Raw genomic sequence first — 26489 nt, forward strand, 5'->3', positions numbered from 1 at the left:
GTGAGTACATGCGTGCATAACATGCTTACTCATACACTGGACAAGACGCTCCACTCCTTAAATGCCCAAAGTGACCCAAACGTGGCATAAAACGTTGCCTGGTCACTTTCAAGTGATTGTACTGATAACTGAATGGTGTTATGGCGAGCTTCCAGCAGTTGGACTGGGTCAAAATCAGGTCCATCATATAAATCAAAGGAGAAATTCCATTCTCTCTTATCCCCCAGCCAATACATACATGCAGCTGTGGATATGTGAGAGGAAGAAAAAAGCAAGCTGTTGCTTTATTTAAGCAATAATGCCTGAGAGAGTGATCCTCACTGTGATTATGGGTCAGATGATGATAACGATGCTCGGAGTGCTTTTAGCATCACCAACAAGCCCAAATTATGTTGAATATTAGTTCATGTATCAGAGCTGTTATAATATCTCCTCGTACACATGTGCTACCTTAGTACATTTTAAAGGCAATAGCTTAAGGAAGACAAACGTGAACAAATCTTAAAAGCTTAAACCGCAAGTTAGCCCGACAGCTAATGAATTAAACATGACTTGGCTTGATTTAAGGCCTCATAAATAATGTTGGAATTTCTATCTGACCAATCAGTAGCAATAAGTGGTCTAAAGTCAAGGAACTAAGGCTGCAACAATGAAGTTACAGCTTCTTCACTGTATATAATATACTTTTCCAAAGATTTATCATAATGTTCTCCTTTTCCCTCTTTGATTCCTAACAGAGTGACACAGAGAAATGTGTCTGCAGTATTAAAACAGGAAAGTAGCATCAACACACACTGTACTGGCTGTGTATGAAAGCCAGCATATAGCGGTTTTGTGAGATGTATTGTGAACCCTATGTATGTATGCAGAGATGGGAAGTAACAAAGTACAAATACTTTGTTACTGTACTCAACTTTAGCTTTGTACAAGAGGTTGTCATGTGGGAGAATAACGCGGACACGCGCCTCACGCCACGAGCGCACGCCATATGGAGAAAAAAGGGAGAGAAAAGAAAAAGAGACTAGCTGTCTGAAGGATAATCAGCTGAGATTGTGTGTGTGCCTCTTTGACAACTGTAAGTTGTATAACTCAGGTTTTGAGTTCACTTAAGTCTGTTATTGGTCTGTTCTTGCACATTGAAATTAAGTTAGCTAGTGATTTTGGTGTGTTCTTCACCTGTTACCTAGGTTGCACGTGGATCTTAATGAAGCAGCACCAGTTTCACCAGCTTCATTCGCATTAGTTTTGTTTTTTTCACTGAACTTCAGATACTGTAATTCAATTGAAAAGTGGAGGAAAACTTAGCCAGAGAGAAGTTGTCTCCGTCTGTGTTTTAAAAGAAACAGCTGGGGTGAAGTTGGAAACCAGAATCAGCTTTAAGACAGTCCTTATCTAGTCCTCAACTTTCACATCATTTCACTGGAGTTATCGTTATTATTGTTTACGTCATCAATACCATATTCAATCTAAATGGAACGGAATATATCTACTGTTCGTTGCATTTGACGCACGACTAAGACACCTCAATTGATTTGGCATTCCGCATTAATTCACAACAATCATTGCGGCTAAATGGCACTAACGTTAGTACATAGTATGGAGGGCAACATGATTGAAAATGAAGAAAACAGAGATCCGGCAGACAAACAGCAAGACGTTCCCATCATTCTTGACCTTCTCTGAAAGAGATGTTTGAGACAGTAGGCATCAAGAAGGACTCCTGGCCAATGTGCTGGGGAAGTTCTTCATTAATGTCTGTTTAGTCATTCATAATTTAATCCTGTATTTTCTTTCCAGAAGCCATATTTGAGCACACACACATACATGTAGATTCATTTAACTGTTAAGGGGAAGAATAAAAATAGAAACTGTATCTGTGAATTCTCACAGAATCACAACTGAATTCATATCTTGATAATGAGTCAGAATCTTATTAAGACCACAATTGCCCCATTAGGTTACATTGTAGCTCGGTTTGCGCAGGCTCATCATGGCGATCTTGCTCAATCACGGACGAAATTGAAAGATTTTTGATAACATGAGTCTATAAGATACAAATGCATGGGGAAATGGGGCCCAGGTTGAAAAAAACAGTAGTTACCCTTAACCGACAATAAGAATTTTTAACAATTAATAATATCAGTCAAACAGTTAAAAACAATTAGTATAAATTATTAAAACATGAATATAAAAGTTAATAAAAAAATTGGGGCAATCTATTTATTAACTGCTACTTAACTTTTTGGTGTTAGCTTTGCACTAGCATGTCGCGTTTTGAGATGCTCTGTTTTTCTGCTCATGGCTCTCTGCTGGAAGGCGCCCTTAGCCGAGAGCTACTTGACACATGCCACTATATCTATGAGGACTATCATCGTCATCTTACACATGGGGTATGCCAGGCAGAGACACAGCTGACAACCTTGTGGATGTAGTGGAGACGGGCTACCGGCGCGGACCGCTGTGGACTTGTATCGGTTGTGCAAGCTGTTAGAGGAACGTGCCCGTGTGTGTCCACGACAATGTAGAAACATCTTGGCTGCGTGACCACTACAAGTCATCAGCTGTCCACGGAATGCAAAAGTATGTCTGAGCGTCCGGGACTGTTGAACTGAGACTTTGCTGCTTGCTTGTTGATTAACGGTTAATGATTGGTTAACGAGGGTCGGCTGTTGGTCAGAAAACAAAAATCTAAATTAGCATCCCTACACAGTGCAGTGGAAAGGCATGTAACACAGCCAAAATGTGCTGTTGCATATCAGTGTAATTGAGATCTCTGCTGTAGCCATCAGATGTCTTGGAGTATGACCTGAGAGTAGGCCGGGCTAGGTTAGGCTAACACGTTGTTTTTTGTCTTGCTGTATACCGTTTTTCATCTCTCCTTCTACAGACACAAATAACTTTGTGAAATAATTCACTGGATTTGTAACCGAAAAACAGCCCAAACCTCGTGCAGAAATCTCCTTTTAAAGTGCTCTCTAGAATGTTCCTAATCCAGAGATGATTCTGGGATAAATATATACATTGCAGATTGGCTAAGCACAAGTCAGGTGCAAAGTCCAGAGATGAGTCACAGCACCTTTGAAGTGTTTAGATGCAATATTACACAAACATGCTGCACAGAAACTTCGCATCACTGTCCACACCTTCTTATCTGTGCTCCCTCATAGGTACTGTATCTTAACCATGCTGTAAGACTTCAATATGTGAGCATTAACACGCTTCAAGGTCTTTGATTTCTCCTCAGGAATTACTGTGTGGCAACCAGGAGGAGAAGCTGGAGATTTGTTCCCTTCAGTCTAAAGTAAATAGGAAAGGCAGGGGAAGCAATCACACAACCAACAAGTGCTCTGCTATCAAGAAAACACAGGGGTCTAGATTAAGATTATGTCATAACAAAGATCATTGCTGTTTCATTTAATCTGCAAGCAGATAAACACTTTTACCTATTCCAGCACCTGAGGGTTTTAGGACCGAGGAGTTCAAGTTCAAGTTGAATCACGGTGTACTGAGCATGTCACCACTTTTCATATTTCCTTGGAAACAATCAAATCTGTCCCGGTTAGTAAATGGGACATGAGTATCGAAGTGGCACAGAGAAGTGTCAATGTGGCCTGAGTAAAGGCAGCGTGACACCATTCAGACAGAAGATTTACTGAATAAAATGAGATCAGACCCTATAGCTAATCCAGATTCACAGACCTAGTAGCAGGTGGTGTAGTATTCAATGCTGACCCTCATCTTAGTATTCAGATTTAAACTTCCCACTCTAAGTAAGTTAGACAGTTACTTGTTAGGGAGTCAAAGTGACAGTCATGATAATCACATACATTGCTCTCTGTTTAATGTTTTTACTTTTACTTGATCATTTAGAAAATCCACAAAAATTGTTAAATGTTTAGCTTTGATTTTATTAGGGTAGATGTACTGCTGATAGAACATAGACTGTAACATTCAATTGTGTACAGTAAAATGAACTTCTCATCTTTGTACAGCCAAACATTGGGGTCTAATCTATGAGCGTCAGTCTTAACCTCATTATTAATAAAAAAAAAGAAAGAAAAGAAAAGCTGGCTACTTTCCATAGCCTTTGTTGCAGAGGAATATGTTTTACAGAGATACAGGGGGGAAAGCCCAAATTTCCTGCAGGGGTCGAGTGTTATGTATGAACTGTTCCTCTGGGACACAGGGGCTCACAGTGGAGGTTGACATCTTTTCCTTAAGCTTATTTTGATGTTTCCACTTATTTTTAATTCCCTGTAAATAACATAACATCCATATTATGCGTATTGATATTGTTTGGTGTAGGTTAACATGTTGTCTATTTTTTGTGTGTATATTTTTGTGTGTGTGTGTGTGCGTGTGTTTGTGTGTGTGCGTGTGTGTGTTGCCAAACCTACTTTAGATAATCTACTGTAGGTGAGCTATAGCTCTGGCTCTTTAAGGCCCTAAACACATTTATTTTTTCCTGGCCATAAAAGTTTGTCAGGTAACTGATGTAACTTGTGCTGTCTAAACAGTGTTTCCAGATGTTGAACATAAAGGTACAGTATGGTGTACAGAACCTAGAGGGCTGTAATTCAGCGCAGGCTATCTAACATTTGAAATCCAACCACAAAGCTGCCTGTTGCTGCGTATAAAGTGTACACATTGTGTATCCAGACCCTCCTTCAGCATGCCTTGGAAAAGGGTCTGGCAAAGCAAGACTACGCTTATCCCCCCCCCAAAAAAAGAAAATGAACACTTGTAATAAATATCAAAATTTCTCCTATTTCTAACTCTTTTTAGAACTTAAAATATGCTATTTGACTGTCAACATAATAGCTGTGTGCCTTGTCCCCACTAAGGTTTAACTTACCTCAACTAATTAAAGTATCAGTTAAGAATATTTCTGTATTCAAGGCAGGTCTGGCCTTGACATATACTTGCACTTAACAACAAAATTGGCTTAAAAATGATATTGCTTCTAGTCATATCTAGATACACATTCTAAAATCTCCTTAACCGTCGACTTGCAGCAAAAAAAGCAAGCAAGACAAACTTAGGAAAGTTACCGGTGTGCCACAAACTTGAAACCCTTCAGAGGACAGGGAGGAAAAGACTTGAAGGGAAGAGAAAGGCATGACCTCTCTTGGCCACACCACCTTGGCCAAAGGATTAACCAAACAGCGGCCACTGACAAACATTCAGGAAATCAGAACCACATGCTTGAAGGGAGGTGTACTGAGGTGCTTATTTGTTTTTGCTAAATTAATGGGGGCTAATTGATAATGGCATTACATCATAAGAGGGGCGCAGGGAAGGGCAGGGAAGGGCTGCCCATCAATCCTTTGAAAACCCCAGATGCTGGGCTCAGTCTGCCCAGAAGATTAAGATCTGTTGAGTTAACCAGGAGCAGACCTGAGGATAACCCTCCGCTGCACCCTGTGCGGGATATGACACGGCAATCTCACATCCTTCATAGGCCTTGCTGAAGTGTTTGGAAGACTTAATGTAGTAATCACATCTCACTTACCACAACACAAACCTCAAAATGGGCTAGTCAAAAACATTAGTATTGACTGATCAAAGGAAGCATGATTATACCATTATGTATGTTTCTAATAGGTAATCATTTCTGGACATTTGAGAAGATTGGCAATGTTGTAGCTCATATTTTTTTATTACACGTTTTACAAATGTCGATGCCTAGAGAAAAAGCATGGTGGCAGCTAATAGGGAGGACTAAATAAACATGACTTACATATGCTTGCTGAATTCTGAAATTGTATAAATAATAGCGCTGTAAAATAAAACCGAAATTGTGACACTCAGCTCCCCCAAACCTGTGTCGTGGAGTGAGAAGGCAGAATCACGACACCCCCCTTACAACTCCCGGACTTGTCCTTCCCGTCTAGATCCAATGCTACCATGTCTTTAAATTAGTATTAGTCATTTTGGTGCCTTATTCCTGTTTTGTCTGGTAAATGTAGCTTACTGCAAAGACAATTAAAAGCGAAGGGGGGGAGGGCACCGGTAACGCAAACGGAGGTGTAATGTTGCGAACGGCCGCTGTTCTGTGTCGGGTGCCTGTTTCTGTTTCCTGACGGTTTAGTAAACTGCCGTTAGCGTCCTTAGCACCGGAGTTAAGTGCTGACCGGGATGGCTGCTAGCTGGCTGGGGGCTGTCTGTGGATGTGTCCCTGGGTCGGGGCTGTAATGGTAGTGGATGGCTGCTAGCTGGCTGCCGGCTGTCTGTGGATGTGTCCCTGGGTCGGGGCTGTAATGGTAGTGGATGGCTGCTAGCTGGCTGCCTGCTGTCTGTGGATGTGTCCCTGGGTCGGGGGGGTCGGTGTTAGTCCAGAGTTGTTAACCGTGGTCAGAACAATCATACTAAAAATAACTGAGCTTGTTGAACAGTGTCATAATCGTATGTTACCTACCAAGAATTACATTAGCACCATTAGCTACTTGTCAACCAGCACCTTCACAGTAGGCAACAAAGCACTTTTCCTCTTTGTTCCCCCTACAGGTTGGAAGCGGAATTGTCTTACTATTACCAATATCATTATTATTTTTTTGTGAACTTAATCTATAGATTTTCAATTTACATAACAAAAAATGACAAAGATACAATACTGTATATTACCAACCCGTCCCAACCCATCCACCAAGGCTCGAACAACAACAAAAGAGAAAACACTATCACAAGAAAAAAAGAAGAAAGAAGAGGTTCCTCTACCTCACTTGACACTGTTCACAATAGTTTTAATACGTCTATAAGCTTAGGGATCGATTCTGTTGGATTGGATATATGGAGTAGGAGGACGTCCGCATACAGTACAAATGTATGTATTAACTGGTTCCTAACAATACCAGGAATATCCTGTTGCTTTCTTAGCGCCAGAGCAAGAGGTTCAATGGCTATGTCATATAGAAATGACAAGAGGCAGCACCCCTGTCGAGTTCCTCTTTGCGGCCTGAACGGGTTGGACCTGATCAGGTTAGTGCGTTCTGAAACTGTTGGTGAGGTATACAGAAATTTAACCCAAGAAGTGAACAAAGTACCAAACTCAAACCCATCCAATACCATCGCATCGAGGGAGAGCAGAACCTCTGGCCGATGGGCCGAGTGAGTTGAATAGAGAATATCAAACAGCCGCCGCATGTTATAAAATGACGGCCTCCCTGGTATAAATCCTGTTTGATCGATGATATTCGGTATCACTGATTCTAAGCAACATGCCAACATCTTAGTGAGGATTTTGTAATCACAGCATAAGAGGCGGATCCACAGTCCAAGGGATCTTTGTCTTTTTTCAAATGACTGATATTGTTGCCTGAGTCATGGTTGTAGGTAGTTTCCCTGTCGAGGTAATTTCCTTGAACAAAGAGTTCAGAATAGGTACAACTTTGTGTGAGAATAACTTGTAAAACCACTGAAATGATTTTTGAAACATTATTTTAAGGTATAAAAGAATCTTTGGTGTTGGATTAAATCAATATCAATAAATACAAAAACATCATCAAGAAAATACTTTATGACCAACTTTGTCTGTTATTTATTGAGCAGCACTGATAAAAGGCTACACGTCTGTCATCAGTATTGTGAACATTTAAGTGAGTTGATTTCAGAGCTCGAAAATTAAAGAAAAAAGTCCACATGCTCAATAATTCAGCCCTGGACTGGACAGAAGGTCTGTATCTGCTTACAATCAACACCACTTTCTGTAGTTCAGTGCTTCAGAGCAAGTGCAGCTGTGGGAGAGAAGATGGTGGCTCATTTGCTGCACAAGTGATTTAGGAGACAGCGAGGGGGTTTAGAGAAGGAAAACAAGTTCATTACACTTCCATACTTGCATTTCACTCCCATAAGGCCTGTCAATGAAGACAGTGGAGAAATGAGCGGGCCTCATCCTATCCTCAAAAAGTTATTAGAAGAAGCCCTAGGGTGAACATGTCATTTACAATTCTTACCCCGAGACCCTTGACCTCGAACTCTCTGGGGTCACTACTTCATTTCAAACAGTTTGAATCACTCTGGTGCTTACCAAACACAAGTTTCATGCTTGCTCCCAAATCACATAAGCCGGTTTTGTGTCTGTATCTGTGTAGGTTGCAGGGGTGGTGTGATGGCAAATGATTACAAATGTCTTCGTTGTAGCATAATTGGATCAAGCTGACTCAGAGCTTATTGAACAAGATCGTGGTTGTTTCAAAGCAGATGGATTAACAATTAAATTTGTTTGGTAATTTCGTGGAATACACCTTGAACTGAAAATAAGACGCATTAACTTGAATAAATTACATTCGTCCCACAGGGAATATCATTAGCGGGGAATTCCTCCTTATAGCCTCCCAAAAGACTTTGTCTTACTTTTCATCTTCTAAATGGGGGGAAATGTCGACAGTATAAAACTCATCTCTTTTGTGATGCCTTGCCGTCCAAAGTTTGTCTTTACATAGTGCTAATCTGTTTGACAGTAACTGCTCAGGAGCCATAACATCGTGTTTTTCAGGAGCGATGCATAAAATATCACAAAAGGTCACTCAAATATCTTTCAGAGCTATAATTAAATCTATATATTTTGATGTCAGTATTTTATTGTAAAATTGCTGGTTTAATATCACTTGCTGATGATATCTTTTAATAGTATTATTTTACTGTAAATAATACTGTAAACTGCAGTGATGCATATCTTTCACCAGAAAACACAACTTTTGGGTGTGTGCGGGGACATAAGCTTCCCTTTCACAAAGGTCATTGTAATGTTAGGCTGCGCAATGTGTTAATTAAATTGTTCATCGATGATGTGTGACAGGCACTAGTGATATGCAGTACATCAAGATGTAAGAGTAAGCTGTGGCTGCTCCTGATTTGCATCCGTGTCTGTTTCACAGAAAACTGCAAAAAGAATATGTTAAAAATGTACAGAAATGCAAGTGAAATCTTGAAAAATGCTGACACCACTGTTAAAAATCATCACTTCCTGTCAAAACTGTCTTTGATCATAGTTGAGCTCAGATCGGCTCAGATTCCTTTATGAGCTATGCCAAGTTTATGAAATGCTTCATCTTGAAAGAGAAGTGTGAGAGAAGAACGTTTAGGAGAAGTGAGGTCATTAGAAATATGTGCTGTGGGTAAAGCTGCTGTACCTGTGCACAAACAATACTTTTCACATTAAAATCAACTGGCAAACCATTAAACTGGCGCAGAGCCTCCCAACTTTGACTTGGCCTGTGATTCAACAACTGCCCATAGATAAGCCCTTGCTCACCAGGGCCCAGCCTGCAGTTAGCATATTAGCTTGACAGAAGAAAATAATTTGTCAAAACCTTATTGTAAAGCACTATGAATGTTATCCTGTTTTGCCGCTCTTAATTGAAATGTAGTTGACCATGCATGGAATTATATGGGCACACATGGATGGTGCCGGCAGAATGTTTTATGATGATGGTAACAACACATGGTAAATATTAGCATCCTCCTTACCGTATACTTTACATTCCTCACGTCAGTTTTACTTTGATTTATCCAAGTGAGGTTAGCAGTATCTTAAAAAAAAGATTTTTTTAAATGTTTTTAGCAAATCATATATTTTCTAATAACTGGAAGGAGATAAATATGCGATGCATTTTTATTAATTATTTAGGTGCAAGGTCATGTCTGAGATAACTATACACATTGCAATAATATTGTGACCATGATTTACGGCTAGCCACTTGAGGTTTGTCATCTGCAAATGATTCAGGCTAAGGGACTACGTTTTTTCATGTGGGTAAGATCTCCAGAGAACTTTATTCAGAAAACATGGTTGGAAGTCTAACAGCTGCAGCAGCGGAAATAATCTACATTGTGTGTGCTCATCTTTAGTGGACCTCGCTGTCGTTTCATAGGCTTAGTTAAACCTGTTACTCGCCACCTTTGAATATCTGAATGTAATGGTTTAAATAGTTCCTCTCTAAAGATACTTAACAGACACTTTGGTTTGAGATATTTTAAACAACAGTCACAAGATAATATGCAGGTTGTAAGAGAAACATTAAGCTTTGTAGATGCACACACACACACACACACACACCCCTGCTTGTCATAATCTATGTTCTGTACTAAAACTAAGGGTTGTAATTAGTTTGCCCTTCCCCCCCTTTGTGAACCTTGCCACAACCCCAGGCTCCTGAACCCACTTGTACATTTTAGGCCTTGATAATAAACCAACATCTGCAGAACTTGCAAGTGCTTTACCAGAGTTAATTGAGTAAATTGAAGCAAGCTGCAGAGCAGTGCTGATCTATGATCCCCTGTTGAGGGCCCAGAAGGGAGACAACAGATTTACTGCAAGGACAGTGGGCGGCCTTTTGTTCAGGCCCTGGTTCATGGGAAGTTTGAGGTCAGTCGGGATTAAAATATCTAAGGGAACAAATGGAGTAATTTGAGTGCAATATGAGGAGCGCTTTGCCAGTTTCACCCAGATCCAGGTGTGATTTATTTGATTTTAAGCCCTGTGTCCCTTTTTCATCTTTTTTTCCTTTTTTTTACCCCTTCCCTATTATTTGGGCTTTAAAGATAACATGAATAATTTTTAACAAGCCCTAAAGTTTGGTTGATATGACTGAGAGTTAAGGAGTAATGCATATGAACGCAAACATATACCAAAGGGGAAATATCTGTTTTTTTTCTCCCTTGGGGGGGGAACTTCTGCTTGGCCTCCTTGAAGTGGTGTTTAAAGATATAAGATGTAACCTTTCTGCATTAAAATATCTAAACCTATGTTGTATATGTATACATATACATATATATATATATATATATATATATATATATATATATATATATACGGGTGTACTGTATATTTTTTAGTTGTGTACTTATATTATCCCAAATGTTTCCAACAATAATTAAACCCAGAGAAATCTGTAATTTGAACCATCGACACAGCGTGTTGTTTGATCGCCTGTCAATGGCGTCATATAACCGTTGACCCCTCTAGTTGCTCTTACTTCCGGCAAACACGATAAACACCAGATAATACGAGGGACCTATGCAAATGCTTGGTGGCTAAACCGTACCGAAACATTATAAGGTTCCTACAGCGTTCAACACTCTCATGAAGTTATTTTTCAGTTGATTGCTTTGACCACGGTCAACAGGGCTGGGCTAACCCAGGATTAAATTTGCCACGTAACGTCAGCTTTGAGCAGGTGCACACGAATGTGACGTCAAAATGACATAGATCTCGCTGGAGGCCAGGATTTGGAGTGTGCTTATTTAACGTCGCTAGCCTTTATAGCGCCACCTCTGTTTAGGAGAAGACATAGTCTTAATAGTCTGAGTATAAATAGTTACGGCGCTCTCATGACGTCCCATTTGTGCACACCAGCTCAGCTGCTGCTACTGTAAAAAGTCCTTTACGGGCTACTGCAGTCTGGTCCGTCTGCCTACAAGACCGCAGTCGGGGAACAGAGCCCCAGCTATAGGCCCCAGCTGGCTACTACAGCAACCTGAATCCAGCCAGCACAAACCCCAGCGCCGGGTGCTAACAACGCAAAAGGCAATAACAGAAAGTTTTATGATCCTAAATGAACCAGGAGCTGTGGTAAGAGGAAAGGAGATATGTTAAGTAAGCATGCATATCAGATTCATTTGTAAGGGGGCATACCAATTTTAGTTAGCAGGGTCAAGAGTTTGATCCTCAGCCTGGTTTTCTCCCGAAGGAAAGAGCCAGGTGGTGAAGGTGGTCCTTTCATACAGTGATTGTGTTAAATTGAGCATAAAAAGAGAAGCACTCAAGGGCCCTAGTAAAATGCGAGTGAGGAGATGTGACTGACATTGATAGCACCATAAGTAGTGAGTGTGCTGCTATTCAGTGATATGTACAGAAACGCTGCTGCTGCCTGTCTTGTTTTATTTTTGACCTCAGATGTTTTTATTGATCTGTGAGTTTTAATGAAGAACTTTCTACTCAGCTTCAGTTTTTCAGAGGAGTTTATTAGTCAAAAAGGTTGTTATACATTGCAACACTGAAAAGCTTTTTAAATGTAGGATCATTTAACATTAAGCTTTGAGCCTACTTACATTTGAGATACAGTTATTGTAGTTGCTTGTAGTCTATGCTTTGAAGCCTGGTTGCTTAGAATGGCTAACAGAGTTCTCAGAGTGGGAGGCAGCCATGTGATTTGGACGAAGACAAAGGCAAGAGGATTTAAATGTGGATTTGAGTCTTGAACAATGAAGTGATGCAGCATATATGCTTTGATGGCTAAGAAGACCGTGTAACAAAGAGAGCTGCTACTGATTTCAGAACAGCCTGCATCTTCTTTAAGAAGACCTGCTCAGCAACTCCATATAGAGCAGATTGAGATTGAGTGTTTTTACTTTTTCTTTTGTCTGAGATTATTTGTTAACCTACAACACATTGTGGTCTTTTAATTTTAAAGAACTCCTTGTTTTTTAGTGGAACATAATGATGGCCACAACTGCCCACCCAGAGTTCCAAAATCTTTTGACAGGTCAGGTGAAAACTCCACAAAACCTTTCAGTATGTCACATTGGGGAGGTGCTGATTGGCCAGATTGTTTCAGCCCCTAACACACCCATCAAAGTGTGATTATAGATTCTTCCTAATCCCACCCTGTTTCCATGTGTGCTTTGGATGTGCAGCATACTTACAGCAATGTGCACAGTACACTTGACCACACTTTGCGCCCTGCAGCTTGATTCATAAAATTAGCGGTCTACATGTGCTATGACTCCCAGCCATACTGTTGACATAAAGAGGAGCATGGTACTCCACCAAGCACTCAACAAGAGCAGAGAAGTGTCAGGATCAACATTTGGGTTCATACTTAACATTTAGTCGATGGTCATCAAGCAAGACTTCTTTTTTTCCTCACTTTGTTGGACTCAAAGGAGGTCTATCAATGATGCCAGCCTCCATCTCTGAATGCCTAGGTTTGCTGTAAATTAAACTGTAAAATAAACTCTTACACATTATTATTAATATATTCCTAGCAGTAACTAACTATCACAGCTATGTAGCAGAAATTCAAGAGTGCTGGGCGTTATTTTAGTGTATTGCTGCACACTTGCATCTGTAACCCCAGCTGTCTGTAAAGGAAACATCCTCAGTCCGCTGTAGTTATTGTCCAAATTCAAAGGGATTGCAATGCACAAATAGTGCTATCTGGTGGGGCAAATTACCCTGTGGCATTTCCTAAGCAGATTTCCGGACGAACCATCTTCCAAATCTTTGCTGCGTCTTTAATGTGTATAATAATGTCTACTAAAGGTTCCCAGGTCCAGGTGATCATTCAAAAGTTGAGGGGGGGGGGGGGGGATTCATCCATTAAAGCCATCACAGCCTCCAATGTGGAGCATTCAATATATATTTGGAATATATTTGTCTCCATATTTCACAGAAATTCTACATAGCTCAGATAAGAAATAAAAAGGATTTACATATCTTATACATAATAATCAAATTACAGTTGTGAGAGAATTACTCTAATTGCTTCTCTGAACTCCCCTTTGGACACACACACACACACACACACACACGCACGCACGCACACTCACATTCACACTCAGACAGTCCCATCTGTCTAATTCACAAGCAAAAATTAAAACATATGCCATTATCAATGAAGATGATTAAACATTTAGGCCAAATCTGGCTCCATTCCCAACTCAAATTTAGAACCAGATCTTTTTCATGTTCCATGTTGAGACACAGAATTCTCATTATCTCGCCCAAAATACAAAGGCTATATTCCCCATGCCAATACATTTCTTCACGATCGGACGCAAAAGATAAAGAACCATGTTGTATCAATGGGCTGCCAGCCACACCGTCTCTTGAAACCTTTCTCGCCCAGACATGGCCAACAATTGGCTCCATGCCTCCCTCATTCACATATAGTAGAGTCAGTGAGAAACTGCAAGAGGATTTCACAATGGTGTGGGGAAGGAGTGACACAGAGCAAAACAGGCAGAGAGAGAGAGAGAGAGAGAGAGAGAGAGGGAGGAAAGGTGGGAGGGAAAAAAGGGAGGGAGAGAGAAACAGCGGCCAAACTCGTTTTCCGCTTGATGGGTTAGCTGCAGAGAATGCGCCTTTACTAGGTAAATGATTAAGGGGGATGGGAGGGGGACCTATGCTGCTCTGCTATTATGTACTTCAAAGGCCTCCAAAGGCAGGTTAAATGAAAAGCAAATGTGTTGCCCTGCTGCTCAAATACCTCAAATGTTTTAGCAGGTGCAAGCAATGAAGAGGTGGGCAGTGACAGCAGTGTGCTGCACCTTGCTTGGAAATCACAGATTGTCCTGTTTCGGGGAGACAGATAGTGTCCGGCTAGTGAAGGGTGAGACAGGTCCAGTGGCTGACAGTGTGAGGGAGGTCAAGCTCTGCTCAGCGTTTTCACCACTCTGACCTGCATCTGACACCCAGGTGAACAAGGCAATTGGGTGCAAGTGATGTAGCTGAGGTGTTGACTGAAATCTCTTTATACATCTTTAAAGATGAGTCACAAATATGTAGTTTCATTTTTTTTTTGAAGGCTTAGTAATTTCCTAAAACACCTGGGCACTGTAACTTTTAACAAGCAAAACTCAAACAGGAGTAAATAGAGTATTCATAGGGGACTATTTCCAGCTGCGGATTAATACACTTATTTTATTGAGTATTTAGAGCAGCAAGATGGGGTATGTTGACTAACTCAGAATAAACTACAATGCTCGTGTTCATCATAATGCAGGAACATGTCAGCCAATGCAATATGGTGGCTTATTGATGTGTTTAATATCAGGCTTTGGCTTCACAGGCAGTACTTGTTTGTAGGAGCAATTCCTTTTTGGTTTTGGTCTTTTCATGGGATCTATTGACAAAAAGAAATATAAACTACATCAAATATATAGAATATTACACCCGCCTTGTCCTCTTAGTTCAATAAACTTTGAAGTACAAACAACACTGTATTGATTACCAATTGCCCGATTAAGGCAATACTGTTATTAAGTGACATAGCCATGCATAATCAGCTAACTTAAGCTTTGTCACCAATTGAACATATTAACGCAATTTGAAGAGAAATGTCATCCAAGGGTAATTTGGGGGGTTTCTTTCACGGTCCACACTCCACACTCTTGTCTTTGGACAATAAGTCACCTTGTGAGATCGATAATGTTGTCAGACACTTTCAATAACAATCTGAGCCTGTTAGGGGCAAATCACTTTTAGTGGACAGAAATTGAGTTACATTGCATCCTGGTTGGCCGTGGCCGGTCACGGCGTTCTTGCTCAATACTGGACCTTTAAAAATATTTGTTTACATCAGTCTATCAGACACTAATGCATGGGAAAGTAGTGTCCAGGTTGGAAATAAACAGAATTACCCTTTAAGGTAAATAGTTATCCATTGATACTAATATACAACATTATATACTCCACTTAGCTACTGTGATTGAATAAACTCATATTAAGGGTATAATAGCACCGACTAACATAATCTGTATGATGTTTACATAAGTCCTGTTGTACTGCTTTTATTGTCTTAACAGCAGTATAATATTGATATTTGTGTGCATGTAAATTAAGTCTGTGTTGTGGATACTCCAAATGAATCAACTCACTCCCGGCTCACCTGTTCAATATCAGCAAGGTCCATTACATAATCACAGTGCAGTGATTACAGGTCTCCTGCTGGCAGAGCAATTAACCTGCCACGGTCATTATCACCTCATAACATCATTTGTTCTCTACATATCAGCACACACACACAACATAGCTGTGTATTACTCAGTGTTAGGTCATAAAGCGTGTCTGCTGCACTAATGCAGTGTAATTTCTTCATTATAATAAGTGTGAATGTAAGAGGTGTAAGCACTGATAAGCACATTTGTGATGACTATTATTCTCACATGTTTGGGTGCAGACAAGAGATTGCACACACCAGTTTGCTGCCAAAGGTTTACATGAAGATGTGAGTAGAAGCTGCTCCGATTTTGAGAAAATTAAATTTAAATCAGTACAAGAAAAGAAATGTTTTGATACGCTTGCAAAATCTGTTGACCATCACACTAAATGGCATGCTGGAGGCAAGATAAAACAGGGGATTTTAGAATGAACATTTCTTGATTTGTTTTACATCTTATTTTAGATTTGAACTAGCATTTGCTTATAATAAATAATTTAGTAAATAGAATAAGCTATCAAGTTGACTTGATATCATTATTTCATAGAGTTGTATTGATAGACCGTAAACTATTGAATTATTGAAGAGACATAATTTCGGGTAATTTTGTTAATGTTGTACACATTTGTAGTGGTGGAAAGTAAACATACTCCAGTACTGTATTTTAGTCAGTGTAGGAAATTAAAAAAATGTTTTGGGGGGTCAACCTTTGTCTAAAAAGTCAGGGCACTTTAACAAAATGGTAAAAGTTGCTTAAAGTTGCAGTTTTTAATGGGAAATGAGCCCAGATTAAAATGCATATAGTAATCACAACCTTCTGCAAACATGAGTTAATAAAATGCATACTGTTGCTATTATCAACAGCACTGATGAGTGTATGTTAGAGACGGAAATGGACAATAAATGAATTGAATGAAAAAAAATCATGGCTTAATGTAATGCAATTTTGGCCTAAATTGGTACAGTGGCTTGAGAAAGTTTACACACCCGTGCTAAAGTTGATTAAAAAAAGAATAAAAAAACATCTTTTGGAAATTGGGGATGGGGGAACTTTCCATAAGCTCATCTCTCAATGCAAATCAAACAGCTAACTGGAATAACACCGGGCCAGTCTCTATGTATGGTGAAGGGTACGTGATGATGTGGGGTTAGTTTTATTCCAAAGGCCAAGGGAACTTTATCAGGATGCATAGTATCCTGATCCATGACATAACTGGCCTTTAATAATAAAAATCTGCCTGCCTCTATGTGAATTTAACATAGGGGTGTGTGTACTTATGCCCCCTGTATTTTAAGGAAGAACATTTATTTATTTACAATACATTATTCATTCACAAAGAAAATTGGTGTCCTTAAAAGGTTGGATTTTCCTAAGTTTTTTTAATTAAGGCATTAAGATCAATTTCCAAAAATTCCTCTTTTTTAATTAACTTTAGCATGGGTGTGTAAACATTCTCAAGCCACTGTATATATACATTTCCTCCAAGATTCTGCAATTTTTGCACATTGCACATTTAACATTCAACGGCTTTAGGTACTTTCCAGATGTTTTTACATCATTAGGAAACGTATGAAGCATTTTTATAAATGATACGAAGCAGTTCAAACGAGCTCCACCTTGACCAGAAAAAACATGAAAGTAGTGCTTACATGTTAATTAATCAACAATAATGATCCATAATAAAACATTTTAACACTAGCAAGGAGCATTCTGCATAATGAATAATCTTATTCTTTTGTTATCTTTTAAGTAAATTTTTGTGATAATACCACTAAAAATTATGATAAGAAACAACTTGGCTATTGTAAACAATTCCCATAATTTAATCATAAACTTGTTGTGTTTATGCATTTGCGATCATTTTCCCAGTCAGTGTGTCACTTCACTGTATAAGTTTTGACCTTTACCAGTCACACATTTTTATGGTTTCAGTCTAAGCCCTTGGTAGAACAAACTTGATCTATATCTGCTTACAATATGATGAATGCGAAGACTGATGAATCCCAGGCTCTTTCTTTGCGTAGTTAGCACTGTCTCTTAGTCTAGAGCCATTTGTAAATCCATATCCAAGGAGTACAGGTGTTGATTAATCCTCTCGACATTTTCCCGAGACATTCTTTCATTCGTATTGACATTCTTGTGGCTGCCTGGCGAGTGGTGGGGAAATGAAAGCACTGCCATGGTATTTTGGAAGCCCCTCAGAAGTCAGACTTACACGGGCTAGCTGCTGTGCTGGCCTACATTATGAAGTTTATGGCCTGTGGGGGTCTGCTTCCACTAGCCCGACAGGACTCCGGGAAAAAAGCTTGTCCCTGACTGGCTCACCACATGTCAGACTCCTCAGCTCCAGATGCTGAAGTAAACTGGCTATAACATATAATGAACTATTTAAAAAAGAAAAAAAAGATCTCACCCAGTAAAAGTACAGTAAAGGAGAAGTACCTTATGAGCCTGACCTACAATCATTTTAATATAACAGTAATACATATTCTACAACATTACAGTACACTAAAAGTCCACCCTGGCTTGACCCAGCCAGCATAACCACAGCTCGCCCACGCCTTTCCCTCTTGGGGTTGGACACAAGTGGCTGCCCCCGCCGCCTGCCCTGGTGGAAAGGCGTGTTTTTATTGTGGTTATGTTCTCTAGCAGAGCGGTAATGAGTTGCAATGCAATGTGCTGCAGCTCTGACATGCTGTAACTGTGTTAAACTGTGGTTGACTCCACACATAGCCAAGAAAAGAATTTCATGGTGGTGGTTCAGCCACAGATAAAGGCTTTCTCTTCATTAAGTAAATAAATAAGCAAGGGAAGAAAATTATGTGTCAACACTTTCTTGACATAACACTCCCCCCCGCTACCCCCGTAGCAGGTCGTAGCAGTTTGTACTTTGACAAACTCTTGGTACATCGCAGTTAGTGATACAAGCAGGCACACACACACACATTTTAATGTACGGAACCAACAGATGGAAAACAGAATTAGTGCATTGTTGTTTAGGTGTTGAGTAAACACACCCCACTGTGCGGCTGTTTTTGAACATTTTGGGAACGATTGATGCTGTTTCTTCTCTGACTGTGCGCAGGTTAGAGAGTATAGAAGAGGGTGGAATATTATGCAAAGAGGCATCTCTATCAAAAGGTTGGGGCTTTTTGGGTCAGGTTGAGCACTTACTGATGGAGCAGCTAGAGGAATCTTGGCTTCTCCACTTATCTGGTGTGTGGAGTGTGGGATACTTTCTTCCCTCTTTCCTCAATTTCTTCTCTATCTCTGGCACCAAACTTATCAAAATAATGTGTAGTAAGATCATTTTTGGCTTGCGCCTGACAAACTGATATAAATTTCAATCTGACTCTGACAGAAGTTTTCATTTTGTCAAGAGTGCAAAAAGTGTGTGTGTGTTTGTGTGTGTGTTATGTGTGTGTTAGTAGTTGTACTGTACACATCTTGTGAGCAAGTTAAAATGTGACCATATGAAGAGAGGAGTGGGTCTGAAAATGTTGTGTCTTCAAACAACACCCAGTATGAACAAACATTTTCATGTACGAGTCAATCAGTAAGCCACAAATTCTTTCACGTCTCACTTAGCTTTTAAGCCAACACACTACCTCTGTCTCTTGAGAATCCCTTTAATAACTCAGGATCATTATAATTATTATGATTACCACCTGTTGGGAACCCCTCCAGTCCAGCTGGGAAACTATTGTGAAAATGTTCAGCGACTTGAAAAAAAAACAACCTCTTTGATAGGATGCAGCCGTCTGTCAGGTGTCCATTGTGCCACACCAAGTCACAGGCAGAATCAGCGAGGTGGCAACCCCGCTCTGGCTGGGATGCCAGAGGATGCCACTCAACGTGTGCCATCGGCACCCCCGGTCCAGTTTGGCACCGGCTGCAGGAGCGGGAATCTTGCACCATCATTACACCTCGGCCACTCTAATTACAACCTCCTCAAGAGCTGTTATCCTACACCTCACAGTGACAAGGACAGCGCCTCCTCTTAGAGGCCTGGCCGGTTTTTTGTACTGAGGCGCAACACAACACCACTGTAAATAAATGACGGTCCTGCTGGAAAGAACATGCACCAATTACTAACTCAAACCTGTAATCTGTTGAAGGCAGACATTTGCTTGGCTTCAAGTTTGTTTTGTTTTTTAAATAAATGCTGCTTTCTCTTCATGGTGATGATGATGATGATGATGATGATGATGATGATGATGATGATGATGATGATGAGGCTGGTTTAATGTATTCAACTAAATTTATGATGAAACCAAGCAGATTTCTTTCTGGCCCTTCGCTCGGGTTGCGTGGAGGAGAAATCCATTTACACAACAGGCAGTGAATTCGGCTATGAATGTGTTCCATGGTGTCCTATCACACACACATTATTGTTTGAGATCCTGTGTTATGCTGACAAATCCTCTCGTGGCAGCAATCACCTAAGCGTCTTCCATGAAAGGGATGTACATATTCCTCCACTTATTTCAGAATTTATTGTGTTCATCACTAATCCAAAGATGGGTTCCTCATGTAATACCCGCCATCTAATCATTCTTAGTACTCCAAGGGCTTGTTAGACAAGATCCAGTAGACTGTAATTGTTTTGTCAATTGATCCCATAGAAAAGTGGAGATAGATTAGAGAGCAGGAGACAGTAGAACATTATTTTGGAACATTAAAAAAAAATGTACATCAATGCTATTATTTTAAATATGTTTTTTAAATAAAATATCCTGTAACATGAAAAATGGTACATTCAAGAGATAGAATATGCATCTATGTAAACACCTTGCTGGTTCTTTTTGAATACAGCTTACACATTGTTTTGATGAAATGCCTGACTTTTGAGCTCCGTGACAGTGAGCAGTGGCTGCCTACTGTATGTCCTTGCTGAACCTAAACATATTACACAGCATAATGTTTTTATAAAAGTCCATATTAGGCGGCTAAGATCTTAAAAGGTTTATGACGACCATTTAGCATCATGAGAGCGAAGCTTAACATGGCCATGTCAAGATAACATGCAAGCATCCGTGTTGTTTTCATTGGCTGTCAGCACAGATTTTACAGTGGCATGCGGGGAAAAGGGGCATATGTGCTTAAGATGCTCCTGCAAGGGCTGTCATCGCAGGAGAGGACGGGGAGGCGCAAAAATAGAACAAGAGAGACAGAGAGCTCTCCTGTCCAAAAAGATGATGAGGAAGAATAGAGCACAGTGGATAATTTGACTGGAGTAAGGGGATAATATGGGAGCGGTATTTTATTTGAAATGGCAGATCTTCTCTCATCTGAGCACCATTCAGCCGTCTGTGCTGCTCTCAAAAGGAGTGCATGGGCAAGAGCTGCGCTGCAGAAACTAGGTGGAGCTATTGCTTACATCTGCATCCACTGCTTAGGAATCGGGGCCAAGCGAGGGGAGGGGAGAAGACAATGTTTAGGAAATGAATGCAGTGCAGGGCTGGGTCACAGCCTGGAATAAGACCTCAGGGGTATAAGAAATGGAGTAGTACTGTGAACTGTGCACCTGTCACACAGGATCTAGAGGGTTTCAGACTTAAAGTACAGCTTTAGGCCTGCTTGTTACTCCGGAGGAGGGCAAAATGGGAGAAAATGTCGGCGCGGTTCATTCTTTATCGAATTGATGCTCCCCTACACCCCTAAAGATGACACCCAACAGAAATTAATCTATAGGGAGATTGTGTTGCAGTAATGCTGAGTCGAAATGTGCAGACAAAATTACTCTTTGGCTCTTTTGGCTATCTCCCCCATCACCCATGCATCATAAAAGCAGGGGTTTAGTGCGAGATGAATAATCTCGCTCCAGCATGCCTCTCTTGTGCTGCTCCCCCTCACGCCATAATCGTCAGAAGGCAAGCCAGCTTAGTCAACCCTGTGCTACGGGCCAGGATAATAATTGCTGTATTAATTGGTGTTGTCCAGGCTAGACAGAATATAAGAGATCCCACTGGGGCTAATAATTAATGTTTTTTTACCCTCTCTTTCTCTCCTCCTGCTCTACCTCCACCACCACAAGCACTCCCACACACATATACACACACTCCCTGCCGCCGTTTGCTATATCATTAAGAAAGCCCTTCAATACCTCCACCATTCTGAGTGGATGATGATGTCTCACAAGACCATTGTTAGATAGGGCAGTGGACAACAGCACTATCCTGTGTTGATTATGTTTATTTAGCTTCTTTATTCTCAAACTGCTAAAAAATAGGGATATCATGTATTCCTGGCTGTTCCCAGTTGTCTGCGGGGATGAAGGGTCATGTAAAGAACTGATATAGAAGCCTGAGCTAAACTAAATTCGACTGGCTTGATGGGCACACAATGGCAGTCCAGTCAAAAAAAATAACAGGAAGCTTATTCAGTTATAAGCTTTTAGTCCAAGTGTGATACCTCACCCAAATGAATAAGCAAGTTAAAGAATACTGGTTTGTACAGTAAGTGGTGTGTAGGTGCGCACACTGTATTTTACCAGGTCTTTGTTCTCCTAAGCAGATGGCTGCTGTACTACTGCCCCTCCTGGTGTGAACCTGCTTAAGTTCCTTGTCGAAGCCCAGTGAGTCAGTCTGCGCGCGTAATTGCCAAAGAGGAGAAAGGCATTTTATGAAAGGCACACAGGAGCTCATGGCAGTTTCACGCAGCCCTCCACCTTCAGGAAACAGATAATTACAGGCTGCAATATGTGCTGTAGTATCATGTCAGAAAGTATAGTGACTGCACAGGACTGCTGAATGCGCTATTACAGCATGTGTTCCATGATTATACTCTATGATCCTTTTAATGACAGATATGGGGATTTTTTTTTTGTTGCTCAGCTGGTATTTAGCACATATCTCAGTGTGGTGCTTTTAAACACATCTCACAATTTAAGGGGGACGAACCAGAAATTTGGAACTAGTTTAGAGAAAATGGTCCATTAGCAATTTCACTGGGTTATTTTCAAATATAAGCCCCACCGCACACTAACAGATCTGTCACAGCTTTAATTTAGTGACCTCCCATGGTGTACTTGTTCTTTTTTTTTCTTTATTTCTTTGCTTCCGGGGAGGAAAAAAAAGATGAAATAACCCTTTCTTTTAGTGGACTGATTGAAGGTCATTCAAACATGAGTACCTGTGCTGTGGAGATTAGGCAGCTTGTTATTAACAGGCTTCATTTCAAGTCATTTAGGGTCATATCTGGCATGTCACAGAGACTTTCGCCTAAACCACCTCTCTGTCGTCCTCAACCAGGTCTATTTACTGTATGCCTTAATTGTAGACACAGCTTTAATAAGGCCCCAAACTGAGTGAAAAAACAACTCCTCTTTAACAATGTGCAGAGGGAATTGGCTCTGCTCTGCAAACGGGCAGGGAATTAGGACCAAGTGGAGGCCCTACTTTGTTAACAGTCCTGACAGGGTTATTTGACCATCTGCTTTAATTACAGGTACTGACACACTCACAAGCTAATGCCTAAGTGTCACCCGTGCGAAGGTGCAAATTAGTTTCCACTTGAGGAACCAGGATGTGCCACAAATCAAACTAACCACATCATCTGGCCTCAGGCATCAAGCGCAATCAACTAAAGTGTCTGTGATAATCAGTTTAGTCAGTGTTGGTCTTTTAATTTTAGGAGTTAGTTTGATTATTATTTTAAAAGAAGTTAAATACAAATTGAAAAAGATGCCTGTTCTTTTAGCTTTTCCTTTCTCAAAACGTTTTTTTGCATCCAGTTGCCCATCTTATGAGAATTTATGTTGCATGAGAAACACTTGGCAATACGTTACATGTGTACACATGTAGACGGTAGGACAGAATGTTGCCACCATGGTTGGTATTTCAAAGGCAAAGGTTTATGAAGCCTGCAGGGCAAATTAAACAGCTGCATTCCCGACATGCCTTGTTTTGCACCACACTGGCACTTAACTTAATGGGAGCCTTGCATTTGAATGACTTCCCTTCATTTATAGTATGTCTCGATCAGTTTCTCCATTTCATTTGAACTTGGTTGGACTGTAAAGTCAGACTGCAACTGCACCCAGTCAGACTTACAATTTTGGCCCCATAATGCACCTCTCTGCTCCAGCAGCTTTCCCACTTCAACATCTGCAGCAGCAACCTCTGCAGAGGTCATGACACATGGGAAACCTACAGTATTACTTTTCACTGTTCACCCGTACTCACCTCTGACTCATGGGTGTTACCAGAGTGAACTATCAACTAATCAGCTTTCCACACATATCTGCCCAATGTCGACAGTTTGCTTCTCATTCTCTGCTCTTGTGATTCCGTGTAGAAAAGAGTGAACTCTGTGGCTCTTGAATCAGGCAATCATTAGTAGAACAGCTTGTCTTTTCTTCCACTGCCTCTGTCTCTCAGATAAACAGGCCTGAGTGCTGACATATGATCCCTTCAACTAACACAGCCCATCCCGACTAACTGATGGGAGGAATAGTAATCAGGCAGACGGCCATGTGGACGACACCAGAACTGCCCAAAGGATGCAAATTTTAAACTACTTTACAGGATGGAATGCAAAACATAGTATGTGTTGCATAAATCCTCAGGAGATATTTAATGTCTACAAACAAGGCAACCACTGAAATAAAACGGTAAATTACACACATGGATTAAAATAAGCATCAAATAACTGTACGTTTGCTGTGTAAAAGTAAAAAGGAGGTGGCTCTCCTTCTTGGCAAATGCTTCTCACTGTAATGGTGTCTTTTCATCCACGCTGAACGTCTCTCTTTGTGATCTCTTCCTGCAGGAGCCTGGTGTTCTGTCAGCCGCCCAACCCAGGCAATAACTGTCATTAATTAGTCTGATAAATTACTTCCAAAACAATGACATGTTTAAATGGTCCAATTTAGCTCAAATCCTAAATGAGATATTACATCAAAAGCCAACCGTTTCTCTCTTTTAGCCCATTTAAAGAGGCATACTGGCTTCCTGAAAGCATTTTAAAGGTTACGATTTCCTCAGATGATAAAGCAGTACCTTTTAATGAAATTCTAATTAGTAATTTCATGGACTTTGTAACCAACCATATCTGATTAGTGCACATTTTCACAGCCCACTTTAATTAAGCACACTTACAGTACAGTTTCAAACATTCGCCACTTGAAGATGAAGCTTAGCGCGTCAAAAAACTAACTTTGTAAACACGAATGTTGCAATTTCGTTTTTATATTAGATTACATTTGAATACCTTTCTTTTTTTGTGTGTGCGTTTGTGGAAATAACTTTTTTTTCCCAATTCTGTTGCACATGCCCTTGAACATGAAAATGTGGTGATGAAAAGGTTCTTATTACCTACCATTATTTTGGTTTATTTCATATGATGACAACACAATTAGTTGGCTACAGTTTCTTTTCTTCATTTGTGCTTGTTCTTTTTTCATTCTTTTTTTTTAAACTTTTTTTTGTCTGAGCTTAAACTTAGCTGCATATGTATTAAAGTGTATTAAAGTGTGGGAATACAAATGCATTCCCACACTTTACATTAGTGGATTATAGGTGTTAACTTGACAATGACAAACAGTTGTATGTGGGAGGGGCTTTTACAGCTCGATGCTTCAACAGGTCTACGTTTTTAAGCAACATGAGCAACATGACCACACTACACTTTCCAAGTAGGTTGCATGTCTTCCGTCCCATTTTGCCAAATATATTACACACTATTGGGGTGCTGCTGAGGCATGGGGACTGTTGACTAAAGGGCCCCATGACATAATTTGATTTCACTTTCATTCAAATCATTTTCAACTTTGTGATCTAATCCTGGTTTCACAATATGAACTCTGACCTTAAATATCAACTGGACTGCAGTTTGTATTTAATGTTCATCAGAGTTTGATGTGGGAGTCTTCCCCTCACAGCGGAGTGCTTTTGACACGGCCTTCACCCAGCTGCCCCACAGTGGGCCCCAGTGGGCCCTCTTAGGTCCCTAACCACACAAGTGTTTCCACGGTGGCGAAACGGTTTCAGTCTGACTGACATCCCAGTGTTGGGGAACACAGTTATAAAAGTGCACAAAGCGTGACAGACCACCTTGGTCTTACCTCCTCACCCCATCTCTCCTTTTAAACATGGAGTCCACCCTGTCAAGTCACATGCCGGAGCTGTAATTTAGTCTAATAATTACCAGACATCACCACAATGAAACATCAGTGTCTGAACTTCTTTGGACCAAACTGAATTTTAATACATTTGGAAAAGGTTGGCCGGAGGCAGGAACCCCGCACACTGGGAAATGCAGCGCACATGTGGAAGCACTTTGGGAAGTGATAAATGATTTGAAATCCACAGCGTCCCCGAAAATGGAAATTAGGGCGAACAGGTGTTAAATGGGAACCACTGGTGCATTTTGAACAAGGGAAAGAAAACGTCCCCCGTCTTTGGGGCCAAATGTGACATGGGCGGGCCATTGATGGGGAGGGCGTTGCTGAGTGGTCATGGCCCGAGGTGTGTGATGTGTGTGGAGGCCCCTTGTTCCTGACCTCCCCTCTAAGAAATAACGGAGCGCTTGAATCAGCTGTTCTGGGGGTATAGTCCCCTCCTACCCTCCTCATTGCCACAAATACGCTGCTTCTCAGGAGCACATAAATAGAAGAATTATCAATTTAGCTTTAGCATAACTGGCCTTACAGATAACATGTGTAAAGCCATTTTTAGCTGTGATCGGCTGTACATGTGAGGTATTCCAGCTGAAGAATATGATAATAGCAACTAGCAGCTCGCACATTCTCAACACCTCTGGCGTTTTTGCTAATTTGTATGGGTGCCGTCTTTAACATGGATAATTGCCATAAATTGGAGCTT

The 26489-nt window shown here is 40.6% G+C and overlaps 2 long non-coding RNA genes across 7 annotated transcripts in view; one reads left to right on the forward strand and one right to left on the reverse strand.

Annotated features, from left to right (window-relative positions):
* Positions 1-26489, forward strand: part of LOC117960709 — an 80531-nt gene that overhangs the window by 23825 nt on the left and 30217 nt on the right. The gene's annotated exons all lie outside the window — the stretch shown is intronic.
* On the reverse strand, positions 14768-25206 carry LOC117960710. The gene is made up of 3 exons (XR_004660215.1): positions 25193-25206; positions 19788-19792; positions 14768-14846 (listed from the first exon to the last, which is right to left on the reverse strand). It is a non-coding gene; the product is annotated as an uncharacterized LOC117960710 (long non-coding RNA).

This window comes from Etheostoma cragini, chromosome 17 (genome assembly GCF_013103735.1).
Source record: "Etheostoma cragini isolate CJK2018 chromosome 17, CSU_Ecrag_1.0, whole genome shotgun sequence".
NCBI lineage: Eukaryota > Metazoa > Chordata > Actinopteri > Perciformes > Percidae > Etheostoma > Etheostoma cragini.